Raw genomic sequence first — 24,235 nt, forward strand, 5'->3', positions numbered from 1 at the left:
TTTTCTCTTTCCCAGAAGAGTCCTCTCTTTTCCTGTCTTCATGCCTTGACCCACCCCGTGTTCTTTCCCTGGGAAATGTCCTTATCTTACGCTTGGGTGTCCAGGTGCCCCCTTCATGAACTTTTCTCTTGCCAACTGGAAGTGATTTGTTTTCCTCCTCAGAACCTCTGGACGGATTCACTGCACCTGCCCTGTAGGATGTATCAGTTCTTAAACTAACTGGAAATGAAATCGGGATTACAGAAAAGCTGCCACTTCCCATTATGCGACTTCCCATTACATCCTTTAATCAGATTCCCCGAATGTGACTCTCCCGCATTAACCATGCAGGCGAAACGGAGCACCTGACACTGCTGCAACAGGTGATGATCAAACCCTCGGGTTTCCTTGGATGTCACCGGTTTATCCAGGGACGTACATTTTTCTGGTCCAGCAGCCGACTGAGGACCCCACATTGCACCGACGTGCCAGGCCTCCCTCGCTTCCTCCAAACTGTGACCCTTCTTCAGCCTGGTCTGACCCTTCGTGACCCAGACAACTTTTTACCGTCCAACGTCATCACACGCGTACACGGGGGGTCTCCTCACTCTGCCACGAGCTTCCCTGAAAAAGGACGTGTCACTGAGGCCTGTGTTTGTCCCCAGGAGCACATGGTAAGAGCTCAATAATCACGACCCAAGCACGTGTCGGAAACGACCGGAAAGGACAGTGACCATCTCCAGGACTAGATGGCTGTGGGCTCTGGGAACTGCAAGTCACGGCAGACGTTGGAGGACCAGACTGCAAGATCTTAAGACGCAGAACTCTCTTTGCAGAGCCCGTACCTGGGCCCGTTTTCTGCAGAGATCGTTGGCACTAATCGCGGCACAAGGGTACCTGGCGGCCGGCAGGAAGGGCAGCTGCGGCCTCGGTCTCAGCGTCCAGCACAACAGTTGTCGCATCTCACTAAACACAGAGACCTCACTGTCCCGTGCACCGTGCACACATCACGGGGCTAAAGAACTGCTCCTTCCTCTCGGAACACCTGCCTCTCTGTCCCGTAAGAGACGCAGGACGGAGGAACTGCAGTCCTCGTCCCTGGGACCCTGAGCCTCAGCGGGCTCCTTCGCTGGCTGTCCCTGCAGGTGCGGACGGTATGTCCCGAAGCCCCCACCGTGGCGCCAGAACTCGCCTCCTCTTTGCTGTCTCCGGTTGCCCGGGTTCCCCGATACCGTAACCCACCGGGCTCCACCGAGACCGCTCGTCCCTGAAACCAGGACAAAGCTCAGCCGACAGGGCCGTGCCTGCTGTCCGCTGTCCTACCCCCTGGCTGTCATCCTTGGTCACGGCAGCGGCTCCTCCTGAGTCGCAGCGTATTTCAGAATCGAGCCCGCTCCCTGGCCTCAGACCCGCTGTGTTGCTAACCACGACGATGGTGCCATCCGCCCGACCCCCACCTCCTCGCTCTTGCTGTAGAGACTGGACAGGGGCGTCCCCCGCTGCACCTGTGAGCTCCGGCCTGCCAAGGAGTCGTCCCCCTGCCCCCAGCTCCTGGGCCACAGGAGCTCTGCCTTGTTTGAAGGGCCTCTAACTACTGACGCCCCAAGTAGGACAAGTAGGACGTTCCTTCAGTTCGCTTCTCCCCTGCATTCGCTTCCGATCTTTCACGAAGGTTCAGAAATAACACGTGACGGGGCAAGAGGAGCTGAGCCGCTGTCGGTTGGGTTTTGACTGCAGCACCACCCCCTCGGCGAGGGGGAAACAGGCCTCGCAGGGTCCCACGGAGGGGTCTGGACATCGGGCTTAATAGAGCGTGAAGAACTCCTTAATAAATCACCTCCTGCTAGGTCAGCAAATAAAGCTGGGTGTCCTGGCGGGACCCCGGGGTCGGTGAGCCGGGTGCGCCCTGCACGGTCACGGCTGCGCAGCTGGGCTGGTGTCCCACAGGTGCGCACCTCCAGGGCCGCCGACGGGGAAGCCCTCCCCCCCCGACACCTGCCATCCCCGCTGGGCTAGATCGGCTCATTGGCGCGGCTCTGGGCGGGACGGCCTCTCCGGTCCCCACCTGCCCACAGACACCGAACCGGCGGTGCACCCCGCGGTGCACGCAGGCAGGTCCGTCCCGCAGGCCCTTCTGGACGGACGCCGTGGTGCGACCCAGAGAATCTTCAGCAGAGTCCAGAAACAGCCTCCATTAAAAAAAAAGAAAGAAAGAAAAAGGGAAGAAAAGAACGTGCAGCGTGCACAAGGCACTCATTCTGGGGCTCCGGGGTTCCAGGGTCTGGGAATGGGAAGCCTGCCCCTTTCCAGCTGGAGGGAGATGGCAAGGCCCAGGGGTCCCTGAGCAGCGCCACTGGTGGGCAGGGGCCGGGGGCGGGAGCGGGGGCAGATGCAGGGCTGGGGGGTGGGGCGTGGGGGTGGGGTGGGGGAGGGCGGGTGCAGGACAGGGGAGGGGGGGCGGAGGCAGGTGCAGGGGCTGGGCCGGGGCCACATGGTCCTTCCCTGCAGCCCAAGGCAGCCTCCACTTCCCAAAGCACTCCCCAGGGTCGCCAGGTGGCGGTGGCGCTCGTGCTGTCCAGCTGCTGCCATGTGCAGGGACAATGCCTGCTGGCCGCCCCCTGCTGCACACCTGCTCCACCCCCTGCCAGCACACCTGCTCCGCCCCCTTCCCCGCACACCTGCACCGCCCCCTGCCCGCACACCTGCTCTGCCCCCTGCCTGCACACCTGCTCTGCCCCCTGCCTGCACACCTGCACCACCCTCTGCCGGCACACCTGCTCTGCCCCCTACCTGCACACCTGCACGGCCCCCTGCCCGCACACCTGCTCCACCCTCTGCCCGAAGACCTGCTCCGCCCCCTACCTGCACACCTGCTCCGCCCCCTGCCCGCACACCTGCACCATCCCCTGCCCGAACACCTGCACCACCCTCTGCCCGCAAACCTGCTCCGCCCCCTACCTGCACACCTGCTCCACCCCCTGCCCACACACCTGCTCCGCCCCCTGCCCGCACACCTGCACCATCCCCTGCCCGAACACCTGCACCACCCTCTGCCCTCACACCTGCTCCGCCCCCTGCCCGCACACCTGCTCCGCCCCCTGCCTGCACACCTGCTCCACCGCAGCACGCACACAGGCGGTTGGAGGCACCACATGGACGAGGCACCTTGGTGGGCGGGTTCCTTTGGGCTCAGAGGCCTGCGCGGCGCCCAGCCCCGTGGTGTGGCCATGATGATGGTCACCGCGTCGCCACTGAGGCCTGGCTCCAGAGGCGCAGACGCCTGCGGAAGGACACGTCTCCCAGTCCCTAGGTGCTGGCCCACAGGGGCAGGGCACGCACCCAGCCGCACAGTGACACAAAGGCTCGCATTGACCATTTCCTCACTCCCGGGCTCATGGGGTCGATGAAGACGAAGGGGCGGTCAGGGTGCCAGCCGCTGCGTGACCAGGTCTCATCCCTGCGACACGGAAGCCGCGGGCAGGAGCCTGGCCTGGCCCTGCCCTTCTCTCCAGGCCTCCTCTCCTGCAGCCGAGGCCCCAGTGCTCAGCGGCGTCTGGCAACCAAGAGACCGACACCGGCAGGTGGCGGTGTCCTGGGCCCACCAGGGAGTGGCTGAACCCGGATCCCAGGGACAGGGCCTGACTGCAGGTCACATCCCCAATCGCCGCTCTATACAGGCTATTCCACGAGCCCCGATGCTACGGGCCCCTCCCCTCCTCGCCCCCCCGTGAAAATGAGATGTTTCTCAATGCCAAGGCGCACGACAAAGTAAGAAAGAACTTTCATCTTGTTACCTGAATACGTAAGCAGTTCCAGGCTCAGCGACGAATGTCCTTGACATTTACTTAAGTATATTCGGGTCTGAATAATTTTCTTTGGAAAAAATAAACAATACTCGGAACCTAAGTGTTGAGAATGTTGATGCTTCTGGAAAGGAGGGAAGGCCGGGTGGGAGGGTGCGGGGCCTCCCGGGCAAGCCCGAGCTTCCGAAAGGATGATGGCATCTCCTGATGGGCTGGGGTTTACACAGACGGTTCTGGAGAAACGAGGCCCTGATGAGGCTGGGAGCAAGGTGGTAGTATTTGCCCCCTGCTGAGGATGAACCACCCCACTCTCCTCTGTCGCCTCCAAATTACTGGGGAATGTACATGAATACGACTTTGGGTGCGAGCTTTTGCACCAAACTATTATGAACTATTCACACACGAAATACAGAAAGGGAATTCCTCACAGCCACGTCCATCCGTATAGAATTCCTATTTATTACTGACTCTGTGTAATCGGATTTCCTCTGGCATTTCCATGCCTCTGTGCTCTACTTCCCCGGATAGACTGAAAGCTCTTTGCGGGAGGAAACTGCATTTGGTGTTTCTTTGTGACCCTTTTGAAAACAATTCTAGTTTCCACGGTGATCGATTTATTATGCAAGTCTGAACTCTAGACAAAAGTGTGTAAATGCAAACGCTCATTCACAATAAATGTGGTGCCTCGAGGCACCATTTCCAGCTTATAAGTATCTGGATATTATATTACATGATACTGTCTGTCAAACCCTACTTTCAATCACATTACTTTATTTTTTTACCAATTTACATAATGTGTGAGAAGACAATGAAAAGCAAAGGTATATTCAATTTTATTCGGCTCGAGAGGCAAACTAAGACCCTCTGATCACCTAGGTTTACACAGAAGAGTAGTCTGGCCCACTAATTCCCTTGGTTATCAGAGAACAATTCATCTATAAAGTGATTAAAAAATGGGGAAAAAAATGTTCCTTTGGGAAAATAATATGCAAAAAATGTGGTGCCTTCTAAATCACATACATATTCATGGAAGAGGGGGAGAGGAGAAAAAAAAAAGGGATAGAAATTTCCAAGGACATCACTAAGGGCTTCAGACAAAATGAATTCAATCAATCACAAATAAGCATAAATCAGTTATTTTCACAGCTTCCTCCCTCATTGGTAATCTGAAAAATATTAGCTTTGTATTTTCCTAAATATCCTTTCCTGTTATTGTTGAAAATAATAAACAATTAGTCTAAAATGCCTAATGTTTGAATGCTGATAATTAGCCACCGCATTAACAAGAACCAGATGTAGTTTTAAATTGTAATTTTCCATTAGGTTTACTTATTATAAAAGACTTTAACCGAAGGGTGTTTTAGATGCCGGAGCACATAGAAGATACAGTTTTTAGCCTCCTGGTCCTACGAGATTCACAAGTGTCCAGTAACAAGTAAAAACTGGGAAACTGTACTGTGAACCTCATTCCCTATCAGACAAAAACCATCAGAACCTCGGTAAGTTCACAAAGTACTCGTTACGTCGGCCGGACCGTGGGTACTTCCAGCTGTTCTCCATAATCACCATCATCAATCATTTGGAGCCGTGTACCTACTGCTGCACATACTTTATAATTCACTTTACATTTAAATTATATCGGTGGAAAAAATGAGATGCCTAGAAGTACGTATGAAACCTCTATCCTGTGCCATGAGAAACCTCAATTTTGTCACTATATAAAGCCACGGTTCTGTCTTTCATTTCAAGCAAATTTAGAATCCATTTGTGAGGACCAAACGCAGAACGTTGTAAGATGCATTATTATGCTTAAACTAGAAGCTGTCTTAGAAAATTAACTGATACTGCTTTAATTGTTTACAAAATTTTTTTTCTTTTTTTTTTTTTTTTTGGCATATGAAAGTCCCTGGGCTTGGCAGACAGAATTTTTTTTTTTTTTTTACCCTTTTGGTTGTGTTTTGAATATATTTCCTCTCTGCTCTATTAAATCTACTGAAGTTATTTTCCAGTGGGTTGCATAATTTTCCCTTCTGAGGGTTCAGAGAGTTCTCACATGACTCCGCATCATTTCCTAGGGACGCCAAGGGACGCGGGGCCCAGATGCTACTTACGCTGTTTTCTAAACTCAGCATTTTACTATTTTTAACTTTCTCCTTCCACGATTCATGGGAATATAATGCAGTCGTATTTCATTTGTGCTCTATAGGCTGACGAATATAGGTAAGTGATTTCAGGGCTTCGTGAATAATTTCATTTATTTTTCAAAGAAAAAAAAAACCTCTCAAAAATTATTCTCGATTTCTTCTTTCTTTCTTTCTTTCTTTCTTTCTTTCTTTCTTTCTTTCTTTCTTTCTTTCTTTCTTTTTTTTGTCATTTCTGGTGGGGCTACAGTGGTTAGGCCACTGTAAGCCTGAGGCAGGCCATTCCGGGAGCTCAGACACACTCACTGGGAAGATGACGTTGCAGAATTCAAAGGAAGGGTCGGTCAATGTTTCTCATTTTAAAGCTAACATTATTTTCGTAAGAAGCACTGGAAAAATCTCGGGTAGAGTGATGTACCCGGAAACACACTCGACTGGGATTTTAAAGAATGGATTCCTGTCCCAGTCCTACCACTAACTGGCTTCCTGGATCTGCACACACCGTCTAACCTGCACAAATTAAATACCCTCTCTGGGACTCCGTTTTCACACCTGCAAAATATAAGCAGTTGGAACACCATTTCTGGGATGACTTCCAGCTCAAACAGGCTGTGATGCTACAGCACTGGTACTTAGCACCCGTAGTACTTGAGGATCCAAGGGAAAATGATTCTTTTTTTTAAAAAAAAAGAAAGAAAATAATTCTTAAAGTGACATCACAGTATGAAAACTGACTATGGGTTCCTTCTTTTTTAAATATGTACTCAAATTTAGGGTTCCGTCCTCATTTTTCTGAGAATCAGGTCAGAGTCTCATCTCAAGTGGTCATACCTAGGCACCTTCAAAATCCAGATTTGTTCTAAAAGTTAATATATTCTCACGTGATGTTTGGATCTTTCTGAACTCCTGTGGGACTGCTTAACATCACGGACAAGGACCGTGGTCACAGTTGATGCCATCACTTAAAATTACTCCAAAATGACAAACTCTCAGGACAGAAGACAAAAAGTTCAAATTCAACACCTTATTTATTCTTCATTGTTTGAGCCCTTGGGAAATCCCACCGCATTCCCTGGGGAGCGTCTGTTAATGAAGATCCCCTAGAACGAAAGGGGGCAAAGCACTCAAAGGCTCAGACGTAGGCAGCCCGCGAGGTGGGCGGCTTTGGTTCGGGGAACCCCCCAGGTAGACATCCCACGTGAGAAGGTCGGCGGCGAAGCCGGGCACTGACATTGGAACATCTGGGAAGGTCCTTTAGCAACGATGCTCCCTTCCACGCCCACCCACATACTCCGGCCGTGAGTGGGCTGGACACAGAAAGCCGCGTGTGGGAAGAGCACCGGGGACCTGCAGCGCGGCCGGGAGCCCACGGGCCTGCATCCTGCCCTGTCCCTGCCCCCTGCCCCCTGCCCGTCTTGCTTTCTGGCTTCTCTCCTTTGGGGTCTCTACTGTTACAGAACTCGCTCGTTAGGATCCGGGTTTCTTGTCCGCACGCTCCCCGCCTTCAAATGCCAGGCTTTGCTCACTCGTGCATCTCAAGCCCTAGCGCAGCCTGGCACGGAGACCTACCGACCCAGCACTTGCTGAGTGAAAGAAGAAATGACGCTCGCGTTGGGTTATAACATGCGCAGCTACGGCTCCTGAGTCTCAGCTGGAACCTTAGTACTTCGTATAGAAAAACCCAAATAACGTTTCAAGCCAGTATAGTTTAGGAAGTTCATACTGGGCCTGGCTAGACATTTACGTCCCTCGTCATAAAAATCAATCCTCAAACTTGGCAGTGTTGACCAGGCGCGATGGGAACGCAGCTGCCACGGCCTGGTGCGCGTAGACCCTGCGGAAGAAGAGCAATTCGTCGACGGGCACAGTGAATTACCTGAGCGCGAGCACGGAGATCGAAGAGTCTGTGGTGGCAAAATACTGGCTCTGACACTCATCTCATCTATTTGATTTTAGCCGACTTGATGAAACTGCCATCTAGAATTTTCTTATTCAAAGGATGAAACCAATAACCTCCGTAATGGGCAGTTTCCCTAGTTCAACTTGCATTTATTACAGACGTAGGTATTCTAATATCAGCAGGCAAAGAGGAGCTTTGAGCAATCTTTACTTTCTCAAACAAATGTAAGGAAGTTTTGGCTTCACATGGTCGAGGCCCAGTAGGAGAGAAAGAAATTAGGCCGGAGAAAATTGATGTAAATTAGAAAAAACTCTGCTATCTAGGAATAAAACGCTATTCTGAAATACCATCGTTTCGTTTACATTTCTTTTTGCTGAGGTAATAGGTCATAAAGGCCGATGTATTACGTTTTTATTTTTGAATATTTTTCCCTTTCTATTTTAATACGAGTGTCACCTGCTAGCGTATATGACGTTTCTTCACAATTTTAGGTCAGAAAAAGTAAGCTTTTCTCCCGCGTGATTTTTCATGCTCTACGAAGTTTGCCATCACAAACTGGTTTGCATTTATTATAAATAGGTATTACATTAGAAAAGCTACTCAACTGTATTCCATTTCACTTGTGAGGCCCAGCGGCTTTGCATGATAACCCAGTGGAGTCGCTGGGACTATGTTTGGAGGAGGTGTTAACCTGGAAGTGAAGTTACCCAGGTGTGCCTTCTGGACGCGGGAGTCTGCAAAATAAGAGCAGGAAACCCGCTGCGAGGAGGATGGGGAACTGTGATAATCTGCATTCCTAAATCGAATGAATATTTCTGCTCAGTGGAAACCTCCTGACCGCAAAAACTCTGAAATTATATCCTGCTGTTAAGAATACCTGTTGGGGTGGGGGAAGGCAGACCGGGCCACTTTTCTTTAAGTCGAGTAAGTTTAATGTACACACTTTCCAGTCTTAGTGGAAGCTATGGTTGGTTGGTTGGTTTCCCCAAGACAAGCAACTTGGAAATCCTTTTTGCTGATAATGAAAAAAAAAATTATTGCCATTAGTTAAGAACTTAATTTTTGATTATTAGGTGGTTTTGTCTTTGATACAGAAATATTTTCTCTTGAAAGTAAATTTCAGCATAAGTGTTTGGCTTTATAACAGAAAAGGTGACTTTTTGGACTTAGTCCAGTGCCTAAAATGTGGACGATTTGTGGGATATTTTTTAGGAGTTAGGTTTATTTGCTGAACAAACTCCTTTAGTAGCCCTTAAAACTATTATTTATTTATGATTGTATACCTCATTATTGGGCATTCACTACAAAGTTCCTCTTTCATCTTAGTCAATGCTTTTTGGCCCTAAATTTCACCTTTGCTCTTTTTTTTATTTTAATTTTTCTTTTAAGATTTTATTTTCAAGTAATCTCTACAACCAACATGGGGCTTCAACCCACAACCCCAAGATGAACAGTCACATGCTCCACCAACTGACCTGGCCAGGGGCGCCCCTAAATTTCACCTTTTCTGATATTAAGATTCTAACTCCTAATTTCTTTAAATTGTATTTGCCCACCCTTTCATTTTCAAATTTTTAAATAATTTTGTGTTGGACCTATCCTTGTATGCAAGTTTAGAACTTGGTTCTGCACTGTAATCTAATTTAAAATAATTTCTCTTAAAGAAAAAAAATGTATTTTCATTAATTAATATGAAAGGGATATTTTTTCACAATATTTTAAGTTTTCTGTTAAAGGTTTTGAAAATCATTATATGGTCAGTTTGCCTTAATATTTATATATAGCTTCTTAAGCATATTCAACAGGATGTATATTTTCTTCTAATTTATAACTAATTTTTAAGTTCATGTAATAACATATATATGAAGTTGGTAACTTCATGTAATAACCTTGATCTTTTTTTTTTTTTAATTTTTTTCAATTTTTATTTATTCATGACAGGCACACAGTGAGAGAGAGAGAGAGAGGCAGAGACACAGGCAGAGGGAGAAGCAGGCTCCATGCACCGGGAGCCCGATGTGGGATTCGATCCCGGGTCTCCAAGATCGCGTCCTGGGCCAAAGGCAGGCGCTAAACCACTGCGCCACCCAGGGATCCCCTAACCTTGATCTTTTATATCTTTGGAATATTTACGATTCCCTATGATGAGTATGGAAAAAAGCAATTCTTTCTTCTTTCTCTTCCCCATTCTTTGTGACCCAATGTTGGACAATAGCATGACTTTCTTAATGTCTTTTTTTCCCCTACTCTTAAATACTTCTATGACTTGATTTGTTAGGTGTAAAGGATATTCACTGATCCTAGATATGCAGAATAAAGCTATAAGCCAATTTAGTATATGCACCAACTTATTCCTGTTGTGTCCTCCTGATTTTTATTGGTTGCTTTAGTTCTATAAGATGTTGCACTCGTCTGCTCTGTCACCCTCACCTACATATGTATTTCAGGTTTAGTTTTAGGGTTAAATAGGTTCAGTGCTCGCGAGCAGTTCTTCCGCAGTCATTGCTGTATTCACCTCTTGGTTTGGTGGACTCCGTGCTCCAATGGTGGCCCCCAGGAGGGCTCACTAATAACAGCATTTCCCGAGTTCCTCTATGCTCAGAATATTTGGTTCTTGCTTTTATACTCTGAAAGCCAGATGGACGGTCTGCCTTTGGGACCATTGGGACCCACCTTCTTTCCTATGGTGACCGTGAATTCATGACCTCCCAAGGCATCTTACTGCATTGTTAGAGATCTCAACTGTTCCTAGGTGGCCTTTGTTTCTTCTTGTAGCTTTTTCCAAAATTGGTCTCCTTGAAAACTTCCAATGGAGCTGCCTATAGACCCTTCCACATAAACCCCCAATCTAGGCTAAAAGTACTAAGTCAAGGAAGGAGAATTCTTAAGGCCAAAATCAAAATGTCTCCAAAAAGTCTCTGAGTAGACTTAATGATTTGCTACTCAGTAACAGATTGCATCTCCCTTTGTGCCTTCTCCATATTACCATTTTTTTAAGATTTATTTATTTATTTATTTATTTGTGATAGACATAGAGAGAGAGAGAGAGAGAGAGAGAGAGAGGCAGAGACACAGGAGGAGGGAGAAGCAGGCTCCATGCCGGGAGCCCGATGCGGGACTCGATCCCGGGACTCCAGGATCCCACCCTGGGCCAAAGGCAGGCGCTAAACCGCTGAGCCACCCAGGGATCCCCCATATAGCCATTTTAAAGCAAGTTAGAGTAATCCCGTCAGAGCTGGAAGGGGCCACTGGGATCATCTGCTGCAAGGGCCTTACTTTAGCATGAAGAAACTGAAGCCCAAGGAAAGCTACGGAGAGCTCACCAAGCACACGCCATCACCAGGAAGCTGAGTCTGACCTCGAACCCCAGAGATCCCCTGGCAAAGGTTCGTTTCATTTCACTGAGTCCTTCAAATGTACGATGATCAATTTTTGTGTGTGGTGAGAACATTTAACATCTGCTCTCTTATGTGAGCTGATGGGTATGTTAACCAACCAGATTTTGGTAATCATTTTTCAATATATATGTATATCAAATCATCACGTTGTATACCTTAAATTTACATTATGTTATATGTCAATTACATCTCAATAAAAAAATACCAATGAAAAAATACAATGATCAAAAGTGTTTCACGGCACTTAAAGGACTCAATGTATGCCCCACGACGTAAGAAAATCTACCTAATGGCTGCTTGAAAATTATGATTTCATTTCTCATTCCAACTACGTACAGAGCATAGCTGTATTAGAGAATCTTCAGAGGGTTTGCTGTTCATTTACATAAATTGTCACTTTCATTTTCTGTTTCTTGAAACTGAGAAACTTCAGATAAATGTAGATTTTGTCTTCCTACCCTAAACTCTCTAAACCATCATTTTGAAATCAAATTACACAGCTTATGCTTAAAACATAAGGGCCAGATTCTATCTTCAAATACACCACCCACTCTCGAACAGCAGAATTTGGCCCCAAAAACCCATTAACAAATATTGTCATTAAACTAAAGAGCTAATTACTTTGGATTCAGACAGAATGAACAAAATCATAGGCCAACCGCAGCTGGTAGTAATAATGGTGAGACTAACCGTATGTTACACTGGAGATTTAAAGAACAAAGATGTATTAACACTAATGTAACCAAACATATAAAATTATCCTCCAAATGGAGCAAACGATTATAGTTAGAAAATTCTTGAAAGCACGTTGGAATTATCTGATACAAGAAGTAAAGGATATTTCTAAGGAAGTAATTGTCATAATTTGAAATTATCAGTGTTTAATGGAGAGGAAACTTGAAAATTTTTCGTGTATTGCAATATCTACTAACAAAGAGTCATATCTAAAAATCATTTTGATCTAACTGGAAATACTGTTCTTATATCTAAATCAGTTTAATACTACAAGATGCGGGCAGCCCGGGTGGCTCAGTGGTTTGGCGCCGCCTTCAGCCCAGGGCGTGACCCCGGGGTCCCAGGATCGAGTCCCACATCGGGCTCCCTGCATGGAGCCTGCTTCTCCCTCTGCCTGTGTCTCTGCCTCTCGTTCTGCATCTCTCTGTGTTTCTCATGGATAAATAAATAAAATCCTTAGAAAAAAATACTACAAGATGCAAGAGTTTCACTTTAAGGTTATTTTAAACAAATATTATCAGGACTACCCTATAGTTCTATAAAAGTAAGTTTCCCAGAAAACTGAGTGTTTTCCCAGCCCTTAAAGAATATTTTCAAATTACATTAATAATACATATTTTAGAAAAAGTTTTACATACCCCGAGAAGCAATAAAAATCAACCATAATTTATCAGTGGAACATGACCATTAATTGTATTTTGATACATATCATTTCAACTTTCTTCCTACTCATCTGTTGTCTTTTTAATAAAAATAGGACCACATCCTAATATGCTCCGTAACTTGTTGTTTTCTTTTCTTTTTTTTTTTTTTAAAGATTTCATTTATTTATTCATGAGAGATACACAGAGAGAGGCAGAGACACAGGCAGAGGGAGAAGCAGGCTCCATGCAGGGAGCCCGACGTGGGACTCAATCCCGGGTCTCCAGGATCATGCCCTGGGCGGAAGGCAGGTGCTCAACCGCTAAGCCACCCGGGGATCCCACTTGTTGTTTTCATGTTCAGTGTATTATGGGCATTTCACCCACATCAATAATTATACTTTTACTACATAAATTTTAGTGAATTTCCACCTTCTTAAATTAAGAATAATAAACACATTTTCACCTTTTTGGGTATCTCACAAATATCATTATTATGCGGTTTCATAAGAACACTCCCACTCTCCAGAGACTCTTACACAGTTAAATCTCCTTTCTCCTGTACTAAATGATCCCAGATGGCTCTACTGTTCTAAAGCTGTATCTGACCTTTAGCTCTTTTTTCTCCTTCAAGATCAGATTTCCACATAAAGCTGACCAAACCTGAAGTAGACCTAAATTGGCTGTTTTCATTTTTAGATTAATGACATGAAAGGTTATTTACTGAAAACTAAAATAAGTAATGGTTTTAATTTCAATTACATTCATAAGTGCTCAGGTATTCTCTTCACTTCCTCAACTTTCATCTTGGATGAAAATTTCCTCCTACACTTCCTCACCCAAGAAATCATTATTGAAAAACATCTGCTTAGTTTCTCTTTTCAAAAAGTCACACCTCGCCAGACTGATGTTGACTGCTCTTTGTATTAGCCTTTTATACAGCAAGTTTGGAAGAAAAAAAAGTGCTATTACATATGAAGGGACCAGAGTAGAAGATCTTAATGGTCCATCTTCTGCTCTAAAACTTCATTCTTCTGTGCTTTAATAAAGTTTATGTAATTTATTCTTTTGTTGTGTATTTTGCTTCCTGAGTGTGGAGGCTATCTCACTCAGGTTCCCTGAAACTACACGGTAAGTTTTCTTTAGGGAGTCACAACTTAAGACAAATATGCCAGTGATAATGAACGTGACCCACTTGAGGACACTATTTCATTTTCTCTCCACCTGCTCCTCTGCAGAGGAAATAGGAAAAGAAAAATAAGAAAAAGCAGAGTAGTAGTTTCTATGTTTCTCTGAAATAAAAATAATACAGAAGATTTGCACCAAAAGCTATATTAAGTCTTCCTTGAGAATGTCTTTGAACCATAAGCTTGAATAGTATCTATTTGAGGATTTTATCATTTGGGTACTACAAATTTTAGGATTTTATCATCAGCTGTGGCAGCGAGAGCATTGCCTATTGAGAATAATACTGACAACAAATGCATGTGAAAATTCATTATTACAGTTAATCTAATTCTGTAAATCTTTAGATTACTTGAAAAAAGTGCTATCTTCTTTCATGCATATCTGTATTCGTTTTCTCTGTGTAATACGAATAACTAATATGTGTAGCTAATTGCCGCCATGGGGATATACTCTTTTTTCCTTTTGATTAAGGGTTTATTTTTGCCATTTGGTATTTTATTGACAAGAAACTCCTTAGAATATGAACATGTGCACACAAAGGCTGACAGAGAAAAAACATCTATAAGCCTGAAATCCAAAGGCTTTTAATTAAGAACTTCGCTCTTCACTATGAAATAGTATCATGTTGTACCTTTAAAGAACCATCACAATTTCAGTGTGAATTTGCCTCTACTAATCACTTTCATCCCTGGAGCAAAAAAAGCAAACTTTTCATAAACTTAAAATTGCACATAATAAAGATGAAATTGCTAAGTGAGATAAAGAAATAAAGGGATATTCAATAAATGTACGTGCAACCTGTTATAAAGATATCACATGATTTAGAAGTTTTTATCTGCAAAGGACAATGAGTAGCTAATGATGTGTTAAGCAGATCTGTTCTTCTGAAAACCTAACTCTGGGTTTTCCAAATGAAGAGAAAAAAAAGAAGCAAAAACCTTCAAAAATGAAGAAATGCTTAGCCGACCCTGGGAATAACTCATTATTTCTATCTTCTTAGATAGTTCTTAGAATTCATCCAATAAGCATAAACATCTGAATAAATTAAAACATTACAGAGCAAAGAGAACCAGCTAAGGACAGCGATGAGTGCATGTTCACTCTGAAAGCAAGACAGGGACCCCTGGATTTAGTCCATCATACTGAACTTGAAAAAGGAGTATCGAAGAGAACTAACAATTCAACTGGCGGGGGGGGGGGTGTCAAAAAAGGAGCAGTAATTTAGCACCTCGCTGCTAAACGTGCCTCCTTATTTATTCTTGTAGCTGAAGGAAACAAACAACATAAGATCCCATTTAATATAAAGTTTGAAAATTAGAAGTGTATTGTTTTGAATGCCAGCTTCAGCGTTTCTCAAAGGCCCAAGACCCACCTCCACAGGAGCATCTGGGGGTGAGGAAATAAAAACGCAGATTGCTGGGTCACATCCGAGATGCAGGGATTCTAACCCTCTGTGAAATGTGCCCAGGAATTAGAGAATTTTACAGACCCTTTCCTCCTCCATGTGACTCTCACGCACATTATAATTTGAGAACCGCTGTGATGGTCACGATTTTCGTGTGTGTGCGTGACACTGATCCTCAGTTATCGAGAGTACCACTGCACCTTGCTTGTACTTACACCGACGGGACGTACAACAACTTTTCAAGTTTGCATTTTATTTTTCCCTTTTGGCTGTAGAACTGTACATAGACGGCTGTGTTCCTCATATTCAGCAACTGCTGAACTTCTACTTTGGCACATATTGTTAAATATATTAAATACTCGCTTTAGATGTAAGCGAGGGTACACAGCAATGTGCGTTACCTCCCAAACTCACTTACCTTCAAATCCTCAGGCTTCTTCAGAAAGTTCTGAGCCTCTATGACGGAAGTTTTCAAGACGAATATATGCAGGGGCTTCTCTAATATCCACGTATCTCAAGTCTGGCCAAGGAGACTCCTGAAGCGGACATCAGAAACACCATCGAGAAGGGAAGACACCACTGCTGGAGCCTCTGGGTACCTGATTATCTCTGAACAGAACAGAAAAACAAGCAGTCGGTCACCTGAAATTCACAGAGAATCTGCTACGGAGAAGGTTATTTTCAGTAAACTGGCAGTGTTACTAAATTTAAACTTGGCCTGGGTTTGCTGCTCTCTGATTTAGCACAGTTGTCATTTAAAATTTCATGTCATTGTGAAGGCAGGATCGCATGATGCTGCTGCCTGCGGAGGATTCTGGTTGAATGCATATGGCTTTAATTGACTATTTCTTCTAAACATTGCATCAAGTGGTATTACTAATTTTATTTTTGATATGCAGATGCCAGATTTTGGTGCTGAATTTCTTTCTAAGTCAAGGTTGATTAGCTCTCTTGGAAATACATCCCTCCACGAGCCTCTATCACACCCCATAAAAGACAAAATGTGATACTTTTACAAAATCCCAGTGGAATCATCTGGTACGTTCGCTATATTTTCTTTCACTTGGGTAATGCTTGCCAGGATAATTAGACATAAACAAAAATAATATCCTTTCTCATCAATATGTGTTGCCTCCTCGGGGAAACCAAAATTCTAGCACTTTGCTGAATGAGTTAAGCAGACATTGCTAGTGGCTAATGGAAAAAAGAGACTGAAACATCTATTTTTAAAACTGGTAATTGACAAATGCAAATATTCTCCTCAAGGGTAGAAAAAGCAACATATACAGATTAATACAACATCAAATACAAAGTGACAAGAGCGTAATATAGACGTCCGCAGAGTGCACTGGAAAACAATAGTTCTTCATGGAAGACTTTAAGGACTGAGCACCCAGAACCCACTCCCCACTCTCTCCCTCTTGCTAAGTCTCACAAATGCAGAAGAGAAAATCAAACCGAATAAATGTTCACTTTCCCAGTCCCCCCGCTGCTAAGAATGCTTGCAGGATTCCTTTCTGGCCCGTGAGCTATGGGAAGTCATGCCAGGCAAAAAATGAAGGCAAACACGTGCTTCATTGAGGAGACGATTCCTGTCCCCCTTCTCTATTCCACACAACTGCTTGCCCTGCGCCAGGATGCGGTATTTGCAAGGAGAGCAGTCACTTTGTCCCCGTAAGGTAAAGCACAATGATGTTCTAGAGAAACACAAAGATACAGGTCGTCTGTTAAAGAGCAGCTGACTCAACCCTACTTGGCTGCTGCTTCTGGAATTCTGCTTGTCTGAACTACCGGGTTTTCTGCTGCTTGCTAACAGAGTCACTGCAGGTTGACAGAGCGTTGAAAACAACATTTGTTAAAAGTAAGTGCCATTGCTATAACCGTGGGGCTAGCTGCCTCTCTACGTTAGGAGCTGCAAGTTCTCACTCCGTGGAGTCCGGGACAGCCGTCACGATGACAGAGGCTGGGACTTGCCTCCCTTTTCACTTGAGGAAAGCTGTACACGTGGGGAATATTGGATCACAGGGTAACGGTAATTCATTAGAATAAGATGAAATGGAAAGTCTCCTCTAGAGCCAGGTTTGGAAGAAGAGGGCCCAGTATCATGGTTAAAAAAAAAGAATCCCGTCTTGGCTTCAGGGCCAAAGCTATCACATCAGCTGAACTCTCGGTGGAAGAGTCTGAAATTCGATTTGTAAAATTCATTCTCACTATCTTGTGATGTCCTGTGGATTCTTTGTTTGAAATACTGTTCCATCAATCACTTCATTACTATCTTCTCTTCATCAGCATTTCTTCTTTTTTTTTTTTTTAAGATTGTATTTATTTATTCATGAGAGACACAGGGAGGGGCAGAGACACAGGCAGAGGGAGAAGCAGGCTCCATGCAGGGAGCCCGATGTGGGGCCCGATCCCGGAACTCCAGGGTCACGCCCTGAGCCCAAGGCAGACGCTCCACCGCTGAGCCACCAGGTGTCCTTCATCAACATTTCTTAACCATAGTCTGAGCTTTCACTATCTCTTTCCTAAACTATTGCTATAGACCCTTTGAGAGATTCTTTTTCTTTTTTTCTTAAACATTCCGCTATGTCCTACAAGTGCTTTAAGATTTAGCTTCTTAAAACATTTCCTTAGATCCCTTTTCTGTACAAAATACAAGAGCTCCTTTTGGTCAACGGGATTAAGCCCAAGGTCCTTAACATTTAGAACTACTGGCAAGCACCCTGGGATCATGGGAGAACTTGCTGAACTTAAGTCAACACCAAGGAAAGAGGTGAGAAATAGAAAAAGAGGAGCTGGGCCTGACAGCTTGTTGTGTCATCTCTGGGCAGAATTTTGCTTGTAGGTGGACTACCCTGAACGTATCAGTTGTGTGTGCATTTATAAACTCATTATTATTATTATTATTATTATTATTATTCCAATCTGGTTGGTATCCTCTGTTACCTGCAACCAAAAAGACCTTTCCAATGCATTTACGTGTTTGTGTGTCTGCCGTTTCATTCATTTCTACTTCTCTCTTCTTTAAAAAGATCAAGCCCTCTTCCTCCATGATACATTCCCAGATTCTTCTAATTCATAGTGAGAGAATCCTAATTTAAAATTTAAACCACTTTACTAAAAAAACAAAAAAACAAAAAAAAACCTTTACTTTTCATTGTATATACTAATAATATACATTATTGTAGAACAATTATATAATAATGTAATAATAAACTATCATTTCATCATGACTTCCAAATTTTTAGTTTAACAATTTCTTATCTCCAGGCGTTTATTTCTAACTGAATATATCCCGTCTCCACTTGGATGTCTTAAAGGCTCTACAACCTGAATCTGTCCATAACCAAACTCATAAAAACCTTCCTCTTAAGTGCAGTTTTCCTCTAGCTTCCTTTTTTTTTTTTTTAAACAGCACCATCAACATTAGTTGGAGAAGACAAAAAAACAAGATCGTCGACATTTTAAAAAGGAATCAGACTAGATTTGATCTTTTCTCCTTCAGCCCCAGTATCTGATCATCAAGCCCTTTTGATTTTATTTCCTAAATAATTGTAAAGCCTCTCTACTTTGTCTGCCTTCTTTCTATATCCTCTCTGTAATCCCTCTCCTGCTCCAGTACCATCACCACCACCTTGTCTGTTGCCTGGAATGCTGCTTATTAGATGTTTTTCTGTCTCTTATCACACATTTTGTTTCCCTCCAATATTTTCTCTTCGTGGCATTTTGAATGACCCTTTAAAAACACACAGTGGATCACATCAATCCCTTCTTTAAAAACCTTCAATGGCTTTCCACTGTTTTTAGGGTAAAGAACAAGGCCTCATATCACGCAACCCTGCCTGACGCTCCAACCTCATCTCCCCAGAGGGCAGTGACCATTTCTGTTTTTAAATAGCTCATGTTGGGGATCCCCGGGTGGCTCAGTGGTTTAGCATCTGCCTTCGGCCCAGGGCGTGATCCCGGGGTCCCGGGATCGAGTCCCACATCGGGCTCCCCGCAGGGAGCCTGCTTCTCCCTCTGCCTGTGTCTCTGCCTCTCTCTCTGGGTCTCTCATGAATAAATAAATAAAATCTTAAAAAAAAAATAGCCTCATGTTTTAAAAACCCAACATTCAGCAGAGTGTTTAGCACCTAGTAGGCACCCAATAAATATTTGTTGAATGAACAGCTGCCTCAAAAATACCTCTTGAACCGTGAGCCACACTATGTTATTTTTTCTTATACATTTTATTTTCTGTGTTACTTATAAGTACATTGACAACAAAGAAGTGTCATATTTCTCTGTAACCTATAGCAGAATGCTCTGTGAGTAAGAGGGGTTCAGCAGGTATTCAATTATTTTGCTGTTGATATTTCTACTCTGATTTCCTTTTTAAAAGGTTGAAGTTCATTCTCTCACACAATGGATAGTTATCACCTGTCTAGAAGGTTAAAAATGAATAAGGGGAAATTTATTAAGTGCAAATAATGGAAGTAAAAAAATAGAAAACTTGTTTCTGATTACAATTCTAAGGCATTTTCACAGATTAATTAAAAAGGAGCTGATCTTCTGCATCTCATGGAAAAGCGTCACGTCAGCCCTGAGGTATGTGGACAAACAACTCAAACATCATGTCTGTAATTTTCACTGTCACTTTTTTCGGATATTTTATATTTTTCTTTAGAAATCTTTACCTTTGAAAAACGTAAGCAAAACTTCAATACTTTAAAATAATTAACAGCTGAAGTCTTTTTGGGTAGAGACCGATTTTGGAAAATAGTTACCCCAAGGATACATTAATTGTTAGTTATTGGATATTCACCCGAAAGGGCAAAAAGAATTTCTGAGATTCAAAGGTAGGTATGAAATTTTAGCCTACGCCATAAACTGATATTATCTAAAATAAGAGAAATATGTCTGAGGGGAGCCTGCAGCGAGAACACACAGGAGCAACCCGAAATCAATGAAACAGGAGGACACAGGGATCCATGCACGTCAAAGGCTTTGGACTATTAGCTGTGGCCAGATAATGTCCAGGTTGGGGAATGGTAAACAGAATTAGGATTGAGAGGATCTAGAAGGAGGAAAGGCCAAGAAATGCAAAAGTAGACAATGCAAATGCTCTGCCTGAAAAAACTCTCGAGTAGGCTTAACCTTCTGTTTCTGAAAAATTAGTTGAAGTTTGCCCAAGGGATATTTATACACGAGATAATTGCCTTTGGGTTTCTATAGGCCTGTTGTTCAGTTATAAATATCTTCTAGTTTTCTCAGGGTATTGAATCTGTTACGGAGTTTGTAAAAATTAAGAAAAAAAACGGCAAGAAATTTAAAAACAAAAAGGAAAATTTGTTCAAGAAACGCATTTTGCGAATGACTACAAATAGTTGTCCTAAAAATAAGGGAGCAGGGTATTGTACAATTTTTCCCTACGGTATTAAAAGATATTTTAGGAAACCAGTGATTCATGATTTAATAGTTAACTGCTTTTCAAGCAAAATAGGAAATCGTACCAGGATTTAGACATGCTTTCTTTCTTTCTTTCTTTTTTTTTTTTTTCTTTCTTTCATATTCTTTTTTTCCCCCTAAGTTCCAAGGGACAGGCTGAGGTGGCACTGTTCATTTTGCTCTTTAATAAGTAAAAGATAAGCTTAACTACAGGATGGAGGGACAGATTCTTAAGCTCTTCCTCTTCACACATGCCTCTTTGCTGGATGAGGGAAAATGATTTTCAACTGCAAAGTAGTTCACTTGCGAAACATTTCCATTTTATTTGTTAATTTCTTTATTGACTGACGAGATTAGATTTGTCCTTTTGCATGAAAATTGATACATGTTCTAAGATTAGAGTACAAGCCTTTTGTATTTCTTTAAATATCGGTTCTTCTGTTCAGAGTATGAGACTGCCAAAGGATGTCATTGTCTCTCTATAGTGCTGTCGTATAATTTTAAAAGACGCATGGAATAAAGATGTTTATTAGAGTGCTAAAAAAAAAAAAAAAAAGCCCCAAACCGCACCTGCCCGTTTATGTGTACTTTGTAGGCTTTCCTCTCCATCTTGCATAAAAATCCAAGAAATTTTATTTGCCTACCTCTAGCTCAAAGATTGGAACACTCTAGAACAGCAATGAAAATTAAACAAGTAAAAGCCCCGCACAAGACGTCCGTGATTACCCCGAGATGCTCCAACTTCTGTGCTGTTCTCAGGAAGAGGGACTCAAGACTTTGGGGACTCCCTCCCAATCCTCCATCAAGGAGATCTGGAAATATTGTCATCATAAGGAGGCAGGAGTGGGATGTGATTAGAGAAGCTAAAAGTATATTACATTGGGGAGAGGATGGCTGGATGACCGTGGTTAAAATGTTTTCTTTTTGAGAAGATCCATCTCCCGTAGAACAACTGGCACACAGCGTCGCAGAATTCCGCGGAACACGGTCGGGGCCCCACTAGCTTTGAGAGTAAAGGAGAAAAAGCAGGAGCCAGAGGTTGCCAGGGCTGACCCGGAGGTCACGTTCTGATCTCCTTGTAGCCGCAGACGTCAGTCATTTACTTAGAAGAGTCCTCAGATCGCCTGGGGCCCGAGTGGCACATCCCTGGCGACCGCCCACGTCTAGCGGCCGGGCCCCCCGCGACGGCCTGGTGGGAGGACACCCCTACGCTGGACAGAGTAGCGGAGGGGCCGCAGCGGTGCATCGGCCTCCTGGCCCAGGTAGCTCAGGCCCTTGGAAGTCTGGCCAGAAGGATGGCATCCCCCCGAGTCTGGCTCCCAGGTTGGTCCCGCAGGACCTCAGCTCCGGAGGAGTGTGGGGACGGCCACAGCGCATCAGGGCCCCGCGACACGCTGCCACCTGTCCTGCTCTTCCTAGCACACTGGTTAGGAAGGGACATTTTTTTCACGTCCTTTAAAAAAGTGATCATTAAAAAAACCTGCTATTCTTGAGTTCCTCGCACTACAGTGACGGCTGCTACAAATCCTACACGATTCACAAAAGATCCTCAGAGACACGCATGTTCAGTCTGATACCGGAGACCGACAAGGGGTTGAGGCTAGCGTGGACGCACCTGCTCTGCCCATCATGTGTTCCCATGTGTTACCTTTGCACTTACAAGTGTTTCCTTAGTCCAACGTTTATTCTTCACTCCCTCCTACTTTAAGCCGTAATTGTTGATGTATCTGCGCTTGTTAATGAGAGCTGAGGGCTCGGACTGTGCCGTCCACATTCTTCGGCCCCCAGTAGACTGTCTGGCTTACGGCAGATGCTGGATGCAGGATGATGATCACTGCACATGAGATTCTGCATGAGTGCAAAAGAGAAAAATGTCTCCAGCCTTTATCTACTATCATTTTCATTTATTTCTGGAACTGGCAAGACAGGAGATTTGCATTACCTCTGAGCAGAGGCACGATGCAGCCAGATACGCTTTTCCATCTCTCCGCAAGATAAAATAGATGCCACGCAACAATTGGTACTGCGATTTTAGGCCGAATTGAAATATTTTAGACTTTGATGGGCTCAACAGATATCTCCACGCAGAAAAGATAGATGTCAAAGAACAGGAAAATGTTTAACTATCTCTCTCTTCACACTAACTGTGAGCCATGTGACCAGGGCTGTTTTCTTGGGGTGTTCCTTAGGAAGTGAATTATGTCTCCTTTATATGATGAATTTAAAAATGGGTCTACCTGTGCTGAAACGATTTGAGATGTCTTCCGGCCTTGTGAAAAATGAAAGTTATAAATGTGTTCCGAAAATTCCTCACAACAATCAAAGACTGGCTTATTTTGGGTGGAAGGCAAGGTCGGTGATATTGAGAAATGTAGGAAATTCATGTGTTGATTTATCCTACTGCACAGCACGGTGGGGTTTTTTTTTTCTCTCAAGTGTATTTGATGAAAAAGAAAAAAAAAATTAAGAAGCATGATTCCTCCCGTTAATGTTCTCAAGGGAAAGTTCAAACAAGTCCAAACTAAACAAGATATTAGTGCTGGATTGTTGCGGAAATTGCTCTGAAATGGGGCTAGGTCATGTGGCTTCTAATTCAGGTTCTAATGGCCTGAGATACATAGTTCCTACCCAAAGGGTTCTTTTCTTTTTACGAGTTTACGTATTTATTTATTTATTCCTGAGAGACACAGAGAGAGGCAGAGACACAGGCAGAGGGGGAAGCAGGCTCCATGCAGGGAGCCCGACGCGGGACTTGATCCCGGGTCTCCGGGGTCACGCTCTGAGCCCCATGGAGACGCTCAACCGCTGAGCCGCCCGGGCATCCCTACCCAAAGGTCTTTATTTTGTCTATCCACATGGAAAGAAGTCTGACCAAACGAGGGGTGGCTCTAGATTTTCAACTAACACCCTGCATGCAAATCAGATAAAATCTTAATTAACAAGGAGGGTAGTTATAGGAAAGAGAAGTAGAGAAACAAAACACAAGTGCCGTCAGAAAATAAACTTTCTAATAGTGTAACAGAATCCACATACATATAGGATTATACATAGACTTTTAGAATCCCAAGCTTTTTATAATTCTTCTACTTTGAGCATATCTTAGCAACTACGAAAGGATAATCATGACAGAGGAAACAAAGTTCACTGCTACAGAAACACCGAGGATCGGTCTCATGACAGGAGACAAATCTATTCCAAGGAAGAGGATGCTTGATGATGGTTTACTGGATGAGTCAAACTGCCCCAAGTCCTAAATGGAGACCTTCTGGAAAACGCTAACGGCTCGCCGCTGCTAAAAGATCGAGAACGTCTCCGACCCTAGGCTTAGAACGGGCACCGGGTCTCATCGGGGAGAGGGGCCTACGGGGGAAGTAATAGGGCAGCTGGACCACAGCTCCAGCTCCGCTCGTCTGCCCTTCTCAGGCCACAGGCACGAAGCTGGAGTTAGGGTCTGAAACCAGGAGAGGAGAACCAGGGGCTGGTCTGCCCCCTGCACCCGGCCCGGGCCTCTACCTCGGCAGCTGGTGGGACAACTTCGTGTCTTTGAGAAAGGACAGTGGGGACGGACTACTGACGGCCGCACCTGAGAGGCTGTCCTATTCTCAGAGCCTCCTTTCT

General features: G+C 44.3%; 1 protein-coding gene across 2 annotated transcripts in view; it reads right to left on the reverse strand.

Moving 5' to 3' along the window:
• Positions 1 to 24,235, reverse strand: part of HS3ST5 (heparan sulfate-glucosamine 3-sulfotransferase 5) — a 256,909-nt gene that overhangs the window by 140,284 nt on the left and 92,390 nt on the right. For both annotated transcript variants that reach the window (XM_072739356.1, XM_072739367.1), the window contains exon 2: positions 15,609 to 15,799. The gene's annotated coding sequence lies outside the window, so the exon portion shown is untranslated. The remainder of the gene's footprint in view (positions 1 to 15,608; positions 15,800 to 24,235) is intronic.

The sequence above is a fragment of the Vulpes vulpes genome, chromosome 1 (assembly GCF_048418805.1).
Source record: "Vulpes vulpes isolate BD-2025 chromosome 1, VulVul3, whole genome shotgun sequence".
NCBI classification, from domain to species: domain Eukaryota; kingdom Metazoa; phylum Chordata; class Mammalia; order Carnivora; family Canidae; genus Vulpes; species Vulpes vulpes.